Source organism: Megalobrama amblycephala, linkage group LG12 (assembly GCF_018812025.1).
Source record: "Megalobrama amblycephala isolate DHTTF-2021 linkage group LG12, ASM1881202v1, whole genome shotgun sequence".
Lineage (NCBI taxonomy): Eukaryota > Metazoa > Chordata > Actinopteri > Cypriniformes > Xenocyprididae > Megalobrama > Megalobrama amblycephala.
The window spans coordinates 39,010,281-39,032,267 of record NC_063055.1 but is presented as its reverse complement, the minus strand read 5'-3'; the positions used below and the strand labels follow the sequence as shown (position 1 = coordinate 39,032,267).

The 21,987-nt window shown below is 38.2% G+C and overlaps 1 protein-coding gene across 1 annotated transcript in view; it reads right to left on the bottom strand.

The window, feature by feature from the left end:
• gnb1a (guanine nucleotide binding protein (G protein), beta polypeptide 1a) overlaps positions 1–16,279 on the bottom strand; it is a 49,449-nt gene extending 33,170 nt beyond the window's left edge. The window contains exon 1 of the mRNA XM_048211087.1: positions 15,902–16,279. The gene's annotated coding sequence lies outside the window, so the exon portion shown is untranslated. The remainder of the gene's footprint in view (positions 1–15,901) is intronic.
• Positions 16,280–21,987: the final 5,708 nt, after the last annotated feature.

Below are 21,987 nucleotides of genomic sequence, written 5' to 3'. Positions count from 1 at the left end.
AATCGATTTTCCCCCCACCCCCAGACATTAGAGTCGACACGCGTCCAGCAGAGGAGAGTTTTCCTGTGCTTTCAATAGCACATCTATTTATAACCTGCCATTGTAGAGGACATGCAGCGCTGCAATCCGCACTGAGCAGAGCGATACTGAGGGTAAAAATGAAGAGTTTGTACAAGCTGGTACATACAACAGCACAATAACAGGCCCCAATGTTTTACTGGGGTTACTAGGATTAAGTGACGAGTATATCAAATATTTGTAGTATTATTCAATAATAATTTTGTATAAATTTCCTATAGACCATGTAGACCTGCTTTGTCAGGATATGCGAGTTCAGACAGAGATATTTTTAATAGCATCTCTAATTTATAACTCAGAAGAAAAACAAACGTTAAAACGAATGGATTGAAAACACTGACTCAGCAATCTGTCAGTCAGTCAAACATGTTCAAAGAAGTCTCCAGAAGGGATTTTTCATTTATATAGATAAATATCGTTCCTTATTGTGTGACATTATATTGGTGCATATAAATGGGGGGGGAAACCCTGAATGTTCTTCCTTGTGTGTCTAACATGCTGATTTAATTACATTTTTACTAGAGCACAACAAATATACTGACCTTATATTTGGCAGTGTTTTTGTTATTGGCATCAGCCACAGAAGTTTTCTGTTTGGTCGATAAGAGTTTGAAATGGGACTTTAATTTCGACAGCACCTGAGACGCCGTCTTCATTAGTTGACTGTCTTAAAGGGGTCATATGATGCCATTTTATACGTTCATTACTTTGAATATTGCGTATAATAAAATTGGTTAACATTCTTTAATTTCAAAAAGCACATTTTCCACATACTGTACATACAGTGTGACATTGGCCAAAAAAAAAACAACAAAACAAAAACAAAACAAACAAAACAAACCACGATATTGGTCGTCCAATAATTTTTACTATATTTTAATTCAGAGCAAAAGCATGAATATCAAGACATGACAAACAGCTAAAAAATATATAATTCAAGCATATTACCCAGCACTGGTTACTACACACTTGACTGTTTCTTGTTTTCTGGCATAGAGAAGCATGTAGAGGGTCAACAGTGAACTCAAGATGGCCTGATCACACAGCATCCACTTCCTCTTTTAGTTAAAAGGTACACTCTAGGGCTGACACTAATGATTATTTTGGTAATCGGTCAATCATTTTAACATTCAATCGAGTATTTGGATATTTTTTGTGGTACTAAAAATAGATCTAAGCAAACAACAGCCCTTAAAATTACTTAAAATACTTATATAAATAGTAACAAGGCAATCATTTTTGGTTCAAGTAAAGCATCAAAAACAAGTAATCATATGGTTTTATAGAACAACAATGTTAAAATACATAATATAATATAATAATATAAACAATCAACTTATGTACATTATGTATTATAACTAATGCCTGCAGAGGCAACGGCCTGCGATTGTTGTTGTTACACTTTACAGCAGATCAAATCCTTGTTCAATATTGACCAAATGACATTTATTTCAAATGTTCACTTAATCTTTAATATTTTGCCAGACACCATAATTTCTTGAACAAGAACATGTGGACATCAAAACATGCAAACTCAGAGTGAGGGTTTTAGATTTTCAAATCAAGATGAACAACCGTTTGTATATTTAGAAAGATATTGATGTATTCTCCTGTGTTGGTGTAGGTTTATAAATAAAACCTTCTGATGAAATCTGATAAAATGCTTATTAAACCCACAGGGCATATATTTATTAATTTGAATCACTGCCTTTGTGATTTCACAACAGAACCATGCTATAATATTGTTTTTAAATGGTTTTAATATATCGTGCAGCCTTAGAAAATGTTCTAATAATGCAGTTCATGGATTTTTGCATTGTTTTGCGTCTGAGCAACACTTCCTGAATGAATCAGACGCTTGAATGAATCGGTTGAATCTCAATGATTCGCTCATTAACAGTGATTCGCTGGCACCTACTGGCGGGTTTAATTTCACATTTAAAGCGTCTTCATTTTTTATTTTTTTTTATAATTTCAAATAACAGTATTTAACATTTTATATTTTCAACATTAAAAACTTTTATGCATCTGTAAATGCTCTTGACTGATTAACTTTAATAAAGTTTAAGTTTTCTATTCTATAGTTATATAGTTATACATTAGATTACGATTTCTGTACCTGAAAATCTCCTGTTTAAACCTACTTGAAAAACTTGAAAAGCACCATTTATTTCATTTATATGTTTGTTCTGTTGTATTTATTTGTGCTATTACTCATAATTTGATTATTTGTTACTATTTTATTACTGTTTATTTGTCTAACAATATTTAATAAGTTAATATTTATAAGTTAATAGCTTTTGGTGTCAAAAACCTATTTATTTAGGTTAAATGTAACAAAGACAATGAAAACAATAACTATGCTTATTTTATAAGCCCATTTTCTTGCCTTTTACTTTTATATATTTTTTGTTGTGGGGCCAGCGAAAATTTTGGCGGTGCAAGTAAAAAATTTGAACCACTGGCCCGACCAGGCCAGCAGAAAAAAATCCTTAGCGTTGAGCCCTGTAGGGTACTTGAATTTAATCGAGGAATCGTGACAACCCTAGTAAATTCTACTGTCCACTGAACATGCCAGTATTGTGGGTTTAATACATTCACAAGCACAGCTTGTTGACATGACACGTATTCATTAATTTACTGATGAAGACTTTAACTGTCAGAGCTTTCTGTCAACCTAGTTATTAATGTGGTTGTGTGGACAGTGACATTCACAATCCAAATCTAAACTGCAGGAGGCATTAAAAAATGCTTGAACACGAAGACAACGGCGACATATTTGTGGTGGATCTGAGGGAAGTGCGCATGTAAAAGTATGTAGGTCACATGACATACTGAAAGAGATTTCTGGTGAATTCACTTGTGATTGAACATAATGACATGAGGTGAATCGTTCTGCCAGCGCTTCCATTAATGGGCCATTAAAGACCACTAACACGAGTCTTGTCTATTTTAAGCCATCATAGTGACCACAATAACAAAAGACAACACACATAATGCCATGATGAAAACCAAACTGAAAAGCAGTCACAGATTTGCCTTTACATAACTCAACTTCTTGCTGCTGGTCCGGTCGGGTTCAGATTTGTATATTGACCTGCAAATATTTTCACTATATATTTTTAATAGACTTATTTTAGAACATACACATGCATTATATTTTTCAATGAAAGTTGTGTTTTCTGTGAGACAAATCATGCATTCAAAATGTTTTATTTTTTCAACAAAGGCTAAAAGCTAAAAGCTATGACAATTCATAAACACTTGAGCTGGAAAATTATGGGAAAGGGTTTAAAACATTGTTTTACAATGTTCATAACTGATGAACTTCATCTCCAGAGCTGCTCTGAGAGTCACTTCACCAGCATTTCACCATAAAAACTACTGACAAATAGATAGAAAATCAAAGGTCTTCACAGCAAACCGCCAAAATAAACGTTTGATTTAACTTGAAGAAATGAAGACCGAAATACACTATACTGCCAAAAGTATTAGGACACCCCTCCAAATCATTGAATTCAGAAGTTCCAATCACTTCCATGGCCACAGGTGTATAAATCAAGCACCTAGGCATGCAGACTGCTTCTACAAACATTTGTGAAAGAATGGGTCACTCTCAGAAGCTCAGTGAATTCAAGCGTGGTACTGTGATAGGTTGCCACCTGTGCAATAAGTCCATTCGTGAAATTTCTTTACTACTAAATATTCCACGGTCAACTGTTAGTGCCATCAAAAAGTGGAAGCAATTGGGAACAAAAGCAACTCAGCCACGAAGTGGTAGGCCACGTAAAATCACAGAGCGGGGTCAGCGCATGCTGAGGCACACATACCCCTTTTCCACCAAGGTAGTTTGAGTGCTGGTTCGGAGCCAGAGCCTAGTTTCAAATCAGTTCTTTGTCTTTCGACACCCAAAGCACCAGATCCGAACCAGGAAAAGTGGTTCATAAGTAGCACCAAAACATTGCTGGGCTAGAAGTAAGAACGGCTTGCGTCAGGGACTGCGGGCGGGGTTACCGTGACCAACAAGAAACTTATGACCGCCATTTTTGAAATAGCAGCTAATCGAGCTAATACCAGCTCGATTGTAATCTCCGTTAATATATAAATTACGGCGAGCCGTTCTTGGATGCCGATGTAGGTTCGCAAAGCCATGAGCATCAACAGTAGTGAAACATCCGCGATTGTTGATGGAAGGCTTGTTCGAGATGCATCGGAGCAGCGCGGACCGATTTGGCAGGTGACATCGGAGTGCCGCGGGTCCACAGGAGCATTTGTAGAGCATACGATGTGCTTTGATGTCATGCGCCGATCGCTCTGCGGGAAGCCAATGCATCATGAACAAGCTAGGTGTGTTTGGCGCTGCAGCACTAGCTTTGCTGTAAAATATGAGACATATACAGTGACGTAAGACCTGGCTCTGTGCTGCTCTGTAGCCCGTGGAAAGGCAAACCGCTTCTTAGAAGGCTCGTCAGTTGAACAAACTCCGAACTGGCACTAGCACTAGCTCTGAACTAGCACCCGGTTCATGCTGGTGGAAAGGGGGTAACAGTGTGCAGAAGTGACCAACTTTCTGCAGAGTCAATAGCTACAGACCTCCAAACTTCATGTGGCCTTCAGATTAGCTCAAGAACAGTGTGTAGAGAGCTTCAAGGAATGAGTTTCCATGGCCGAGCAGCTGCATCCAAGCATTACCTCACCAAGTGCAATGCAAAGCGTCGGATGCGGTGGTGTAAAGCACGCCACCACTGGACTCTAGAGCAGTGGAGACGTGTTCTCTGGAGTGACCAATCACGCTTGGCAATCCGATGGACGAGTCTGGGTTTGGTGGTTGTCAGGAGAACAGTCCTTGCCTGACTGAATTTTGCACTGCTTGCCCTCCACATTAATTTTGTACGTCACCAGAACCACATGATTGCAAACAACCTATTGAAAGAGTGATCTGACAAACAGCTCACTTTCAGCAGTTATTTTATCTGTGGTTCGTAACATTTCTTACAGATTTCTGCTCGTTGTAAAATACAGACAAAATAGCACAGTACCAGTACGTAATGAGAGCGACTGCGTGTGTGAATTAGTCATACCGTCTCTCTATTAATGATGAAGCTGTGGGTTGTAAATAGTTCCTTCAAAAGTAGAAAAAAAAATATGCTATAGTAAGTTTTGAGTTTCTAAGCTACTTCAGTGATAAATCACAGGACAGCGCTGACAACTAGTTAATTCTGCGTTCCTCAGTACGCGCGATCTTCACGTTTTGTGCAGCTACTGTATGAGTGTTTGTGCCACAATGCAGCTGCGCGAGCACGGTAGCTCGATATAATACACATCCAATGGATGGGGGAAGTATTAACAGGATTAAAAAAACGAAATAACGACATGGGAAAATTACGTCAGTTAGAGGTTCTGAATTTCAGTTTCGATTACTTTTCGACTAATCGTCCAGCCCTGGTTCATAGCCAATCCTTACCTGCCTGACGCCTCTGTACGTAAGAATCCAGCGGATCCGTGACCATACACACTTACCAAAGCTGGAAGAAAGCCTTTTTGTACAATTAACTCTTTCCCCACCATTGACAAGATATTCCACCATTTAAGACACAACACTTGTTTCCATACACTTTCAGTTTTTTTAAATGAAACTTACCAACATTCATGATAAAGAACAAGTGAAGCTAAAATAAAAAGGTTGTTTGTTAAAAAGCAGAGGCTCTGTTCTTTCTTTTCATATACTCTATGTTCACAAATCCATACAACAAAATATTCTGGGGGGCATGAAAGTTTTGCGAAAATGATAAAAAATGCTGGTGCTGGCAGGCAACTTTTTTTTTAGAAAGCTTTTTCATACAAAGCAAGAAAGGTCATGTGATTGTGGCTCTGTTCCAAAGCCTTGTGAGGAGTCTACCTATAGGCAGCATGGGTGAGCAAACACCATTTTAAAAGGTTAGCAGCATGATTATATGATCGTGCTTCTGTTGGTCTTATTCTAAGGCAGCATCACAAGCATTGTTCAGGAAGAATGCAATCCCAGAAAGCACCGAGCTCAGGGAAAACATCCATCCAAGATGAAATGTCCATTATAAATGTAATTTATTTATAAAAAGGACCATTTCATGCAATATCAGTGCATCCCTGTGCATGGATTCTGATGTTTGCTAGAGCATTGCATCATTAGCTTATCAACAAACTATTGTGACACTCGGTGGGACTTTGCATGTTACTGCCTACGTAGAGTTCCAAACTAGACAAGCATTAGGATGCCGTCTTAACAGGTAGCTGCCTATGGAGACAAACAGCAGGACGGCTCACTAGGTTTTGGAACAAAGCTCGTTTCTCATGTTGTTTCTGTTGTCTGTTGCAGCAGTTTAACACTGGATACTGCAGGCCAGAATGCAATATTTAACACATCAACTGTCTGGACCAAGTCAGACTGATCTAATTAAGCTCAGATCCTTCCTGCAAATCAACGCCGCCATCTGCCTCCAACCAAACCGGTTCCTCTGAATGCTCAACTCTGTCACACATGAAACACACGGCCGTTCGACTGCACATACATACAACATCTTTATACAGCTGATCTGAAGTATTTCCTCCATACAGTACAACACCTGAAGATAGATGTACTGTGAGCTCAGATGCTGTAACGGATATAAAACAGGTATACTTGCCGAATTCCTAGTGAAGAACTAAGAACTACCCACAATCCTATACAGAAAGATACACCAATCAAAACAGTCGTCGTCATCATTATGGAAATGCCAACCACGGCTAAAGATCTGAGCACTCCTATGAAGCATCATCATAATCAAGTCCCTCAACACTATAATACTACTTCTGCTCATTTGTATATCTGGATATTTGGTAATATAAATCAAAAATGTGTTCATACATTTAAAAAAATTGGGGTTATTTTTTCCATCCAAAATCCTGGGTAGAGCCTTTTGGGTCATATTTGGGGGAGGCTATTATTTCAGTGTTTGGGTAGTTTTTATTCTGCCCAGATCCTGGGTCAGACGTAACAATTCAATGTTTGGGAAGTTTTTGTGTTACCCAGATCCTGGGTCAGACGTAACAATCCAGTGTTTGGGTAGTTTTTGTGTTACCCAGATCCTGGGTCAGACGTAACAGCCCAGTGTTTGGGTGGTTTTTGTGTTACTCAGATCCTGGGTCAGATGTAACAGCCCAGTGTTTGGGTGGTTTTTGTGTTACCCAGATCCTGGGTAAGATGTAACAATCCAATGTTTGGGTAGTTTTTGTGTTACCCAGATCCTGGGTAAGATGTAACAATCCAATGTTTGGGTAGTTTTTGTGTTACCCAGATCCTGGGTCAGATGTAACAACCCAGTGTTTGGGTAGTTTTTGTGTTACCCAGATCCTGGATCAGACGTAACAGCCCAGTGTTTGGGTGGTTTTTGTGTTACCCAGATCCTGGATCAGACGTAACAGCCCAGTGTTTGGGTGTTTTTTGTGTTACCCAGATCCTGGGTCAGACGTAACAGCCCAGTGTTTGGGTAGTTTTTGTGTTACCCAGATCCTGGGTCAGATGTAACAACCCAGTGTTTGGGTGGTTTTTGTGTTACCCAGATCCTGGGTCAGATGTAACAACCCAGTGTTTGGGTAGTTTTTGTGTTACCCAGATCCTGGGTCAGACGTAACAATTCAATGTTTGGGAAGTTTTTGTGTTACCCAGATCCTGGGTCAGACGTAACAATTCAATGTTTGGGAAGTTTTTGTGTTACCCAGATCCTGGGTCAGACGTAACAAGCCAATGTTTGGGTAGTTTTTGTGTTACCCAGATCCTGGGTCAGATGTAACAAGCCAATGTTTGGGTAGTTTTTGTTTTAGCCAGATCCTGGGTCAGAAGCAACAACCCAATGTTTAGGTAGTTTTGTTTTACCCAGATCCTGGGTCAGACGTAACAATCCAATGTTTGGGAAGTTTTTGTTTTACCCAGATCCTGGGTCAGATGTAACAACCCAGAGTTTGGGTAGTTTTTGTGTTACCCAGATCCTGGGTCAGATGCAACAACCCAGGGGTTGAATTATTTATTCCAGGCTTCAAATTGGTGCATGTCTTCACTAAAATACAGGTTTGTGTATGTTTTATTTGATCTATAAATTTGTTATTGTGCTGTATATCTTTTAATTTCATGCAAAGTAACATGCAGGGGTGCAATGTGAGTCACATTAACAAGTGCCACGTCAGTCTTTTCGCGTGATGGAAATGCCTGATGCTTTGCATAAAATTTTAGTCAAAAAGATACAGAATTTAAATATTTAGCATGTTAAATATGTTCCTTAGAACTGTACACTGTTTGTTTATGGACAGGTTATAGAGTCAGTCACAGAATATTTGGGCTAGGAGTGAAACACAGGGCGGCGGTCATTAACATTAATTAATGTATGAAGTAAAAAAAAAAAAAAAAGCTAGTATTAGTAAAAATGAAATCAACCCATTAAGCTTAAGGTTAAACAAACAACAAAATTTGCTGGGTAAAATTAACTCAACATGTGTTCTGTCCTATATTTACCCAGCCCTTGGGTTGTTTTTAACTCAGTGTCTTTTAGAGAGTGTAGTGTAATATTGTATTGTAGAGTTTTGATTAATTAGCAGGACAAATAGTTAATGTGCTCATTGAACCGAAGTTCACTGTTCAATGTGTGTTTGTCCATCTATTGCTTCAATAGAAAGTTTGTAATGTTGTCATTCATCTGGAGCTGGCTTAAGACCTGGTTGAAGACTTCTGAAACCAAAATGGAAACAACAAAAGGGGAAAAAAATAAGTCAAGAAACAAAGTGGCTGAAGAAGTGGGCGTTCGTTCACTGATGCTCTCTATACTGAACAAACAGTCACATGAGACAAAGCAAATCATGACAGCTGCTCTTCCTCCCATCAGGTTCGGCCACATTTCTGCTGCTGTTCAGTTCAACACCAGCAATGTCAACAGAAAGCAAAGCCTTTATTCAAAATGCAAATGATGAGTGTTCACATGCAAAAGCGTATTAGCGTAACACCAGCAACTTGCAGTATTGTCCTTCTGTGGTCCACTTTGCTTATTCAAAGCAACACATGATGGTCTGATAACAGACCTGTATTCAAATGGCCTGCGAGGAAATGAGTGACAGCACGGGCCAAACACTGGACTGCACAAGCATCGCTCCTCACATTAAATATGAGTCACGAGAGGTTGTGCCATCATACCCACACATGCCCCGTACTGACAGTAAAGATAATTTGGTTCATTAAGTGAGTTGGATGTTGGTTCAGTAGCTGCTCTGAATCAGCCAGTTCATTCAGAGAAAGACTCAGACTGATTCAAACTCTTTTAGAACAATTCCTGAAAAGAGTCATTTGTTTGTGAATCAGACAACAGTGCTCACACTGTATGTTTGCCCGCAAGGACAAGTCAATAGAAAGATGTGCTCTCATGCCAGTGTTTTACACTACACTTTCACACCACATTCAATTCAAACAGCGAGGGGGGGATTGTCCAAATATGCCTCATAGAATTAATAAAACTTATGACATTCCAGGAAATCCCTAATATGGACAAAGGCATACAGCTATCACTATAGCAGAATAAAACAATATATGGTTTATCTGTGTTCTTCAAGCCATCTTGGGTATTTTCATGAGAATAAAGTGCATTTATAATGCAATGCTAATTGACATAGCATTAATTGTTTATAGAATACTTCAAAATAATATACTATCTGCCTCATTCTGTGATAAGAAGCCAATTCAGATCCTAAATGAATGTTTTTTCAAACACTCGACTGACATTATGAAGTGATTTTGGAGTAAAAACAGTGACAGTGACAACATGGCGGATGTAGTACACCGCTATGTAGTGTATACTAAATTAGGACTTTCAAAAGTGCAAGTACTTTGGTACCAAGTCGGTAGTGAAATTTTAAAAATGTGACGATACCAGCAATACCAGTATAATCGGTACCTGCTGATAGGCGGCTGTTTGAAACGCTCTAGTGTGCATCTGTGTAAGCACTCTGTGAGGAGCATCAAAGGTTTCTCTTTACAATGCGTTTTTGAAGTGTTGAGCATTGTAGCCAATCACAGACATATCTGTTGAGCACAATGGCCAATCAGAGGTGTTAAAGTTGGTCACAGTTTTTGCTACGGTACCGAAATTAGTACAGAGAACTGTGAAATTTCACTGGTATTGGTACCGACTACTGGACTACACACATTCACACTATACAGAACTTACTTTTTTAATGAACGCAAAGTAAGTTTCAAACTGCGATTTCGGATGAGAGTTCAGTTCCAGTTCCAACCCTGCTTCAACACACCCCTGTTGCAAACCTGCAGTTTAAAGTTTTGTTTTTTTTTAAATTATGATAAAGGGTCACAACATGATGTACTGATGTTTACCGACTGTTGGTCACGTGTCTCATGTAATACGAATTTGCAGGTCCAAGTGCGCCAAACTTTGCAAAAACTTCTTTGCATGAGCTTGTGTTTCTGGTGTCCCTTATTCACATGACCCTTAATCCTGAAACTTGAACCACCTAATTTAGGTTGTGTTTGATTGGGTATGGAGCTAAACTCTGCAGGACGGCATCTCTCCAGAAGTAAGGTTGTCTACTCATGTTTAGATGAATGTGAACTAGCCGGTTTGATTTTGCTCCCATCAGAGGGCAAACATGAGCTGATGCACTACAACCTCGTCATTCATACAGATTACATAACGCAACTACAAATACTGACACAAAAATATGCCATGAGAGCCAGCAGTTGCATGAACTTTGCTTAAGGATTAAAAAAGATCAAATATGCTGAAAGGGCATATCAACTGTGGAGACAGCTGGATAAAACAGACACGAGTCAAATCAGCACTATCACTGACCAAACCCATAATCCTAAAAGCCGCCATCTACAGACGGGAACAATTTAATCCTATTCAGAGCTGCGGATGAAAACATGAAGTGGGATAAAAAGAGATTGGGGGGGGGGTTTGGGGGATTTACAACAAAAGTAACAAATATCCATGAGATTTACGTACTTTTAGCATCCTCACGCATATTGTAATGACGCCAATTTGAACGCCAAGTTCCTGCAAGAACCCCCTTGCGGTGATGCAGAGAAGGCAGCACTGGGTTATGAGGTTCAGAATGTAACAATACGTGTAAATGAGCTTGCATAGCCGGCGTTCACGTACTTGCATCGAGTATATTTTGGCCTTTAACCAGCTCAGGCACATTTCTTTTTGAGCATTTTCTGTGTGTTTCTGGGTGTAAAGCCAGGGACACACTTAGAGATTCTAAGGCCGATTATGAATGTAAATTGATACTTATGACTGATCGCGCTCAAACGCGTCCAGTCAGAGCCAGTTGCGTTCAGTTGGGGTTCAAATTCTGTGTGTAAGTAACCTGCTTCAGTCGCAGGAAACAATCGCTGTGTGTTGAGCTCAGTCTTAAAATGTTTTAGCTAGTCGTTAAATGTGTGCCCGGCTTAAGGGAGCGGGATTTTTCTCTGCAATGCCTTGCAGTGTCACCGGCTGAATTTTTTCAAAAAACAATTTTCACTCCGAAATCGCTAGTAAATTTAAGACTGCAAAGGAGTAAAATGTACCTCAATAATCTTTTCATTTTGAAAAATAATTTTTTACAGTGCAGTAACTTCATGCCATATCTGACATTCTTCCTGTGGACTGGTGACGTGAATCAAGCGCACAAGGGGAATTTAAGACGGTTTGAGAATTATAAAGGAAAATGTTTTCTTCTGAGAGTTTATTGCTCTCTTTCATGAGTGTCCTGTGAATGTGTGCAGGGCTTTTATTTCATTCTCATGCTGACGTTTTGTTACATAAGACTACATGAAACAAAGCGCAGCCCACCTTACAGCAGGCTCATGTGCTCAAATCCCTCTAAATATGACGGTTGTGCAGGCCCAAATGAAAGCTGCAGAAAATCTGACTTTTTTTGGCAAAATTACTATTTAAAATGTATTAAACACAGCTGACAGCACTGAAACTCTTATTGACAGCTGAAAACATCATCTAATTAGACAAAATATTTCACAAGCACTAAGGGGACTGTCATATGTCAAATTTTGTGAATGACGGGCCATTGAATTGAGCGGCTGTGAGAGTTTACTGAATCTATACAGCTTCAGAAGGCCTTTATTCACCCCCTGGAGTCGTATGGATTACTTTTATGATGAATGGATGCACTTTTTTGGACTTCAAAATCACGCCCCCCATTCACAGCCATTATAATGCTTGGAATATTTTTTAATATATCTCCGATTGTGTTCATCTGAAAGAAGATGGTCATATACATATAGTCATATAAAACACATATATCTTCTATGAGATATTGTTCCACAGGGGTACCTCAGGGGTCTATATTAGGGCCCCTACTTTTTAGTTTGTATTTAAATGATCTCCCAGATGCTTGTCCTGATGGATATATTCAAATGTACGCAGACGACACTGTGATTTATGTACATGATAAAACAATCACAAAAATGATCTGTTGTCATGACTAAAATCTCGGACTGGTTTAATCAGTGTTGTCCAACATTAAATGTTCAGAAAACTGCCTGCATGTATTTTAAGATTAGAAAGGAGGAGGAGATCCTACCAGATACAAATTGTGTCCGATTTTAAATATTTTAGAGTTATCTTAGACACTCATTTAACATTTGAAAAGCATGTAAAAAAAAAAAAAATAGTCAGTGCAGTGACAACTCAACTTAGAAATGTTAAATTTATACGGAGTCAACTTTCAACAGAAGCTGCAAGAGTGTTTTTGCATTCCTTGAATTTTTCTCACTTTTCTTATTGTATAACTTCATGGTTCAACTCTTAGACCTTTACATATCTTATATAAACGTGCTATAAAAGTGATTGATAAGAAATCTGACATATATCATAATCTTAAAATTGAAAAGTAATTTTTTTTTTTATTTAACAATTTTATGTTTTACAATTGTTGTTTGATGTACAAAATATGATCTTGCACCTTCACCCCTAAAGGCATTTGTCTCTTTACGTACTGATATTATAAGACAAACAAGAGCTTCTTCAAGAAGCGCATTTTAGAGTAATGTGATCAGCTTTTTTCGTAAGAGCTGTTAATAACTGTAATAATTTACTGATTAATGTTAGACACTGTACTAGTTTTGCACAGTTTACATTACATTTGAAAAAAATGGTTAAAGATGAGTTTGTGGTCATTGAATATATAATGTAAAGTTGATTTTTTTTTTTCAATTGTAGTTTATACTGTTAAATGATAGGTTGTATGTCATATATTTTGTATTTGTGGGGGTATTTTATTGTTTATGTCTTGTACTTATGGGGGGGATCTTAATGTAGGTGTATATATTATTATATTGATATTTTAGTCATTTAAATTTAGCTTGTAGCTCATTCTGGGGCAGTTTTTTATTGTCCATTGTCTCTGTCAAATAAAGAATAAAATAAAAATAAAATAAATACAACTAGGAAGGCTTGAGGGTAAGTAAATCGTGGGATAATTTTCATTATTGGGCAAACTATCCCTTTAAATGGACTGAATGAACATGCAAATTCACTCTCAGACAGTAGTGCTTACAGAAAAGCAGAAATACAGTGGCTACCCTGGTTACTACAGCACACAATGCAGCGCTGCACAATTTTCTGTTTCTAATCTGCTCGTCACAGAATAGAAAGCCAGTCGAACAGTATTTACACGTTTCAGATTTCAGATTTCTGTATTCACCGTGTTGTAAAAAACAACACTAAATACAAGAGTACAGATACAAGAGCTCCAGTTCCGGATTTATTGTTGCTTTAGCCATCAAGTCGTAGTTTTATGTAACAGCAGCAGATTTGGACATGAAATTTGGAAATCATGAATTTGGAAATCATGAATCTTACTGAATGCCCAGTTCTGAAAAGAGATAAAATAAAAAAAATAAAAATCCATCTTATTAACGACATGTGAATGTTTGTGTTGTCTGAAAAGCCACATTAACTGCTGTTCACTCAAATTAAAATGTATACTGCACAAAATTTCCACACCAAATATTTGCCTTAGCGTGAACAAAAATCATAAGTTTCATCAAAAAGAAAGACATTAGTTTGTGAAACAACTACACTGGCCACATTGTATATTTGTTTTTTGTGCGCAGCCAGCAAAGAAAATGCACCAGAAATGTGTTGTCTATTTATTGTCTTTGTAATACAGGACAGATTTAGCGGTGTCAATTATATTGACGTCAGATAAATATTAAACATTATTAAAAAAAAAACTTCCAGTTTGAATGCAGGATTTGGCGATTGTATTCATTTCCATAATCATGGGAATCTTTTAATATTGATTGAGTGTTTAAGTCGGCATGCAACGGAAGCTGCGCTAGTCTTTACTTCCCCTATTGTGACATATATCAGATTGAACAGCTTCAGGAACAAGAACAAATGTAGGGCGGGGCTTGATTTTGTGCGTGAGAAATTGATTGGATGGTTGTGGTTTGCTTTTGGCGGATCTCATGTGAGTGACAGGTTGCCCCGCCCTTGTCATCCGAGAAGAGATGTTGCTGAAAGAGGGAAGGGAAGATATTCTGATTCAAGGCATATGAATTAAAAAAAAAAAAAAAAAAAAAAACTAAATTAGGATGTGCATTTTATAATTCCATTAAAAAAAATGTCCATTTTGATTTCATAGATATCCTGTAGAGTTCATCTCCAAACTGAATGAAACTTAAACCAGCCAATTAGACTGTCAAGACTCCTGAAACTACAGGCAGGTTGGAGGACAGTGACCCTGTGCCTGATTTATAGAAATGATATTTGAGAGCATACATGTTTCAGATGTAATGTGTAACGTGTGTTAAGACACACAAGTGAGCTTTGAGTATCAGCTGCATAATAACAGAGGCTATTTGAGCGCATGTGTCATGTTTTCAGCAGTATATGAGAGCATGCGTGATGGTGTAAGTGTGTGTGAGGCAGGGCTGTGTCTTCATCAGTCGCCATCTTGTTGGCTGCAGCAGCTGTAGGCCGTGAACACACACACACACACACACACACTCACACACATGAACACACTGCTGACACACACGCACGCGCCCGTCCGCGTACATGTTTCAGCAGGACAGTAGATGCGCTTTAAATGGACACCGGTATGACATACATGAAGAAACACACTGATGCTGCTCTTCCTCATTCACATTTCCTCCACGAACACAACCGTAAATCACACACACACACACACGCGTTAAACAGATCGAGAAAATCCCATTAACTCCCGTTTAAGGTCGTTAAAAGCAGGCTCAGAGTTAAAAACCAATCAAAGAAGCACTTCGATCACACATACAGTGCTTTATTAGTGAGACAGATGATATTTAAACGCACAAACAGCGCGACTCCATGATGAAGTGAAGTGGGGGAGGTAACGTTAGTTTGGCTTTATCCTCCATCTTCACTGTCCATTTCATCATCATCATCATCTGCACCAATGCAGGCTCAAAAAACACGGCTTTACATTCGTCCCCGAGCCCAGACATGACCCTTCATAACACAAATGCGACTTTCTATTACAGCAGAAATCACCTGACAGTATTTAACATCAATATGGAGCCCGATTATGAGTGCTGCTAGTCAGCTAACAGCACATCTCTGCCACATGACCGTGATTTGAGGAAGTTAACACATACTAAACCACTTATGTGGCCTAGTAAGGATTCAAATGTGATATTTGCTGCACATACTGACAAAAGAAAGCCGCTGAATGTGTTTGTGTGAGTCCAGCAGCGGCCCCCACCCCACAACAGCCGAGTGAAGCCAATCAGGCGACCGTTAAAGAGAAGATAAACACTGACCTGTGTTTTGTGGGGACAGTTCGTTGTGTTTCTATCTATCATTGACTGTAAACAGCGAACAGAGATCCACAGCTGCCCGACCTGCAGACAGTCCGTCAGTCAGTCAGCGGAGAGCGGCACTCCCCGAACCCGCAGCCGCGACAGCTGCAACCGCGCCGATTCTAGCCCAAATAACGCAAGCTTCACGCAAATGCCTGGTGGTAAATGTGGCCAACACAACGCTCGGTCCAAATTCAGGCTTTCTGTACGTCCCACACGCGTCGTTCTCCGGTGCTGGAGTGGTTCTTCTGCGTTCAGTATGTCAGGCTCTCGCTCCGGCCATCAGACAGCAGAGATGGGCGCGGTGACCCTGCTCTCAGGGCTGGGAAACCCCACGCTGCGCCTGCGTCACTACGCAACAGATTCGACTGTTTCGGCGCGAAAGCGCGTTTTAAGAATCGCCATTTGTTGTTGAAAGTGTTAGACGATTTGAAATATAAATAATCGTCTCAAGCTTTTAAGGATATGCAGGGTTGCCAACTTTTGAGTTCAGCTTGGAGTGAGAAATATTTTTTTTTGAGCTGGGTGTTTCGATTCTACTTAAATGTGCAATATGTAATATTTTTGCAGTAAACTATCCAAAAACCACTAGGCCAGTGTTATATATTTTGTTCACGTGAGTACTTACAATATCCCAAATGTTTCCAACTATTTGTAAATCGTGAAAAAATTGCAATTTTTGATGTGTGAGGAGTCCCCTGTCAATTGCGTCATACCCGCGTTACCCTCGGTTTCCGGTTTTATTTTGTAGAAACCATGGAAACACCAAAGACGCTTTAATATTTACATGTTTTAATAGACAAGGGAACAACTGTTTTGATATATTTATAGACAGAAAACTAATTATTGTTATATAGTTCAACACGCTTAGTCTTATTGTTTAAATCTAATTTTCTTGCTTTTTTTGCGAGTACCATGCTTTAGAAAAACACTATTTTGTGAAGTAGCTAACATAGCATAATCAGATGCAGCTTTATTTTTAGTAACAGTAATACATAATTTCCTCCATTATACAATACGTTTTAAAATTAATTGCATACCATTTATCAACACAAGCCATCCAGCAACTTTATAACATAATTTCCAACACATTCAAATGTATCTAATATGATAAACAGAGTTACCTCATACTCATGACCGGAAAAGGGGAAGCGGCGCCGGTGACTGTGACATAATAAAAGTCCCGCTGCTCGTGAGGCGTGTGTTGATCAATCGCTCCAGCTCCTCGTTCAGCTCCACAACACTCGCTCCTGCTCTGCTTCATACTACAGTAACGTTAATAATCACATCCATGAACATGATTTCTTCCTGAGTCCAATCCCTATTCTTTTGCACTGGCTGTGAGGTGAAGACCACATGTCCCAAGATTCAGCACTCAAACTTGCCATCATCAAGCTACGCCTTTGTTTCGAATAGACCTCTAGCAGACAGAAAATAGTACATATTGTACCTTCAATCGAATAGTGAAGCGAATTTAATGGATTAGTTCACTTTCAAAAAAAAAATCCCTGATAATTTACTCACCCCAATGTCATCCAAGATGTTCATGTCTTTCTTTCTTCATTCCAGGATTATTTAGTCAGGATTGTTTAGTCTGTTTTTGGGAAGGTTACAACTTTGATGTTCAACATACTGTTTCAGAAATATCAAACAATTAAAGATATTTCAACTTCATTTGGTTGGTTTTATGTTGTTTAAGTTAGCTTTAAAAAAAGAAATATGAATATTTGTTAAAGGAAATGTGAAGTTTTCGCATGGGTTTGATTCAGATTCAGCTAGATGGTCAGTTTACACCCACCTACTGACTCGGCTCAACTTACCCCTAACCTGGGGTAAATTGAGCCAGAGCAACACTTTTTTATAAGAAGCCATATTTTTCGAACCCTTTGTCATAGATGTATTCTGATCGTTTTAAATGATAGGAAACATCCTGAAATTATTTTAAGTATTTTCATTGTACTTTTGCCTCATTTTCTCTTATCTTGAGGACAACACAAGTTTAAAAAAATGTCTCATCTTTCCCCACTCTCCCCTACAATTGCATATTTATATAACCTTATAATATTTTTTAACGATGAAAGAGTAAAAATATAATGAATATGTAATATAATGCATACATTTAACAAAATGCTCCTTTCTAGAGTTAATTTTTAGCTAACATGCTGTTCATTGAAAGGCTTTCCTGAGGTAAATGTGACCTTATGTGACAGCTATTGTTTACAAGCTATTTTAATGACATCTTTTTGCAGTTGAAACACTGATTGAGCGATTACATGAGACATACAATAAGTTGTACTGTATCTTTTGGCAGTCCACACAACTACCACTTTGACGATTCTAAAAGTTCGTAAAGAGATCGTGAAACTAATCCATATGAATCGAGCGGTTTAGTCCAAATTTTCTGAAGACACAATCATTTTGTATGATAAACAGATTTAATTTATGCTTTTATTCACATGTAAGCATTGATCAAACCTCATTGGCTCTTGCGGGAGCTCGAATATGCTGCGTAACATGAGAATGAACCTCATTGGTTCTCGCACATCAAGTGAACATGCTTGAGCTTCCATTGAACTGATGTGCAAGTTGATGAATGTTTGTGTGAATAAAAGCCTAAATTTAATCTGTTCATCATATAAAGTGAACGAGTCTTTTCTGAAAATTTGGACTAAACCGCTCAATTCATATGGATTAGTTTTACAATCTCTTTATGAACTTTTTGAAGAGTCAGAGTGGTAGTTGTGTAGCTGTCAATGGAGGGACAGAAAGCTCTCAGATTTCATCAAAAATAGGTTTGGGTTAGTTCATTTTTGGGTGAAATAACCCTTTAATATGCAAAAAGATGGACATTTGGTCCCAGCTGTTGCTGCAGAACCAGGAGAATGGAGGATCATCAAAGAAGTGGTGATGGATGATTCTGGCACAACATCAACAACCAACATGAGATGCTCAAACAACTTGAGTCTTCATTGGGCAAGTAACTGAAGCACACAGGCCAGATGATGAGGATGAGAGTGACACAACAGTTCAAGAGCCTCTTTCTTGTGATGGTTCCACAATGCGATTTTGGCTTTTGATTTTAGACACTAATGAGGTCGAAATCCAGCGGTTACCCTATCTAAAGAAGATGAGGTTATGGATCGTAAGGCCCAGTGACTTGACTGACAGACGCCCTTGACACCAGTTACCAAGGAAAAGCCCAGTAATGGCTACTCGCAAGTACTATATTCAGGTTGCATGGAGAAAACTTCCAGAGGATAAGCATCATTTTGAGACCTCACCTGAACAAGGGATGCGGCTATTGGGTGAAGGTGAGCATTATCCTCAAAACATAACAGAGAATGATTATTAAAGGATTAGTTCACTTTCAAATGAAAATTACCCCAAGCTTTACTCACCCTCAAGCCATCCTACATGACTTTCTTCTTTCTGATGAACACAATCAGAGATATATTAATAAATATCCTGACTCATCCGAGCTTTATAATGGCAGTGAACAAGGGTCAAGAGTATGAGCAGAAGAAAGTGTCTCCATCCATCATAAACGTACTCCACACGGCTCCGGAGGGTTAATAAAGGCCTTCTGAAGAGAAGCGATGCGTTTGTGGGAGAAAAATATCCATATTTAACAAGTTATGAAGTAAAATTTCTAGCTTCCACAAAACAAGGCGGTCTGGGGGAAGCTACAAGTTTACTTCATAACTTGTTAAATATGAATATATATGTCCTAGCATTTTTAAAAGTGATAAACATCACTATTTAACCACATATTGTTTCATAATTGAATGTTCAACTATGAGCACTTTTGACCCGTGGTCTCTTAAAACACGTTACTTAACATTTAACTATTAATTACTACTACTAATTTGTCCACTAACACTATATAAATAAATCACAGGAGAAATCTGTCAGTTTGATCGTTTTCTTTGAAGTAATGAAAAATCTTTTCAAATGATATCTGTTGTTTTTAATAGCAGTTTGTGATTGTAGAAATAACATTTCCGGCTGTTTTCACAGCGAGAATATTAAGTAATAGTTTCACACTTTTTGCAAAATGTGACCAATTTTCAGCTTGATTAGATTCTGTTCATGAGTGATATTTAACTCAATTTTTGTAGATGTCACACATTTCATCTCAAGTACAGTAACTTTACAAAAACGTTTATTGGAGTAGAATTGATCGGTGTAGTGGAAATGCTGTAATTTTTGCTAAAAAATTATTTTTGCTTTATAATTTATTAATTTATAAATATAGTTTATTTATTTAATTGTTAATTCAGATTAAATACATTTAAACATTTAATAAATACTAATTTTATGGTGAGTTGTATTATTTAAGCTCAAAAGTTTGGGGTGAAACATACAAATCTATAGTTAAAGTAGCAAAAATAAATGATAAAGCATGGTAAAAGTTTCCAAGACAAATATAAAATGGCTGGGATGAAATCATTAATGTAAAACTACAATATTTGTTTTCTTGGCATAATGTTTAGTATACCAGTGAAATTACTTTTGAAAATCTTTGGTTGTCATTAAGAATATTTAAGACTGCTGAAAGAAATGACATTAAATCAGACAATGACTCAGATCTCAGCATGTTAGTTGCATCATACACTTTGTCTCATAAGCAGCTGAAACAACACTTGTTTTCGTTTACTACATGTACTCTCAACACTCGCTGAGAGCAAATCCCTCTGGATTGAGTCTAGCAAAGCATGTGAGGCCTGTCACAAAGAAAAAAAAGGGGGAACAAATGAAAGGCAAGTAGACAAGGGACCAGCAAAACATCTGAGGGAGGGGTGGAGGGAGGCAGTCTCAAACCCACAGCTAATTATCACCGGCAGCTTGACTGAGATGTTACTCCATGGAGATTCAGAGGCACACTGGGTAGCGCTGTTACTTAGAGACTAGGAACACAATATACCCTGATCAATTACCCACAGCCTCTATTGGGCTCTTGCATCCCTAACTCAGGCTTTACCAAGGAGACTGTGGCCTCAACAGATCCATCTCTCTAGGAGGTACAAGAACTACCAACCCATACCAGTCAGGGTGGGGCAACTGACCCAGGAGATCCAGAGAGGAAAATAAAACATAAAGGTTCCTTATGGTTCAATAAAGAACTTCATGGAACCTTTCCATTGCTCAAAAGGTTCTTTAGAATTTTAAATGTTCTTCATTTTATTTAAACAATGGTTCTTGGCATAACTGTGAAAATCCCCTTTGGGAACCTTTATTTTAAAGTGTGCATTTGAAGAGTTCGGTTTCAGCTTTAGCCAAGTATTGTTTTTGACAAGAACAGATGCAGCATTCACTCTAAAAAATGTTGGGTTAAAAACAACCCAAGTTGGGTTGAAAATGGACAAACCCAGCAGTTGGGTTAAATGTTTGCTCAACCGTTTTATTTAACTCAACTATTGTTTAAAAATTACTGTATGGCTGGATTAAAATGAACCAATTTTGGATAAATTTTTTTAGCCAGCAAAATAGTATAGTAAAAGGCATGTTTTTGCTCACCCCCAAATAGGGGCAAATTTGTGGAGTATTTTAAGCTGAAACTTGACTAGACCAGAGACTTATATTACATCTTGTGAAAGAGTGCATAATAGGTGCCCTTTAACCCAACCTGCTGGGTTTGTCCATATTTAACCCAACTTGGGTTGTTTTTAACCCAGCATTTTTTAGAGTGTAACTTAAAAATGACTATATGTGTGGATTAAAATGAACCCAAAATAGGTTGGAAATTAAAATCAGACACATAATCACTAGAGGCAACAATAATAATCAGAAGGTGAACATTTATCATGCTGGGTTAAAAATAACCCAAGTTGGGTTAAATATGCACAAACCCAGCGATTGGGTTGTTTTGACCCGGCAGCTGTTTTTAACCCAGCATGTTTTAGAGTGTATTCTGTTTGCTCTTTTGTGTGCGTGAAGCTTAGGATCAAGATTTACTACAACAGAAGCTGAATGTGGAGTCAGCTCAGTGTTGTTGAATTAATAATCTGCATCAAATTAGAATAACCACACTGTAAAACAAACTGTAA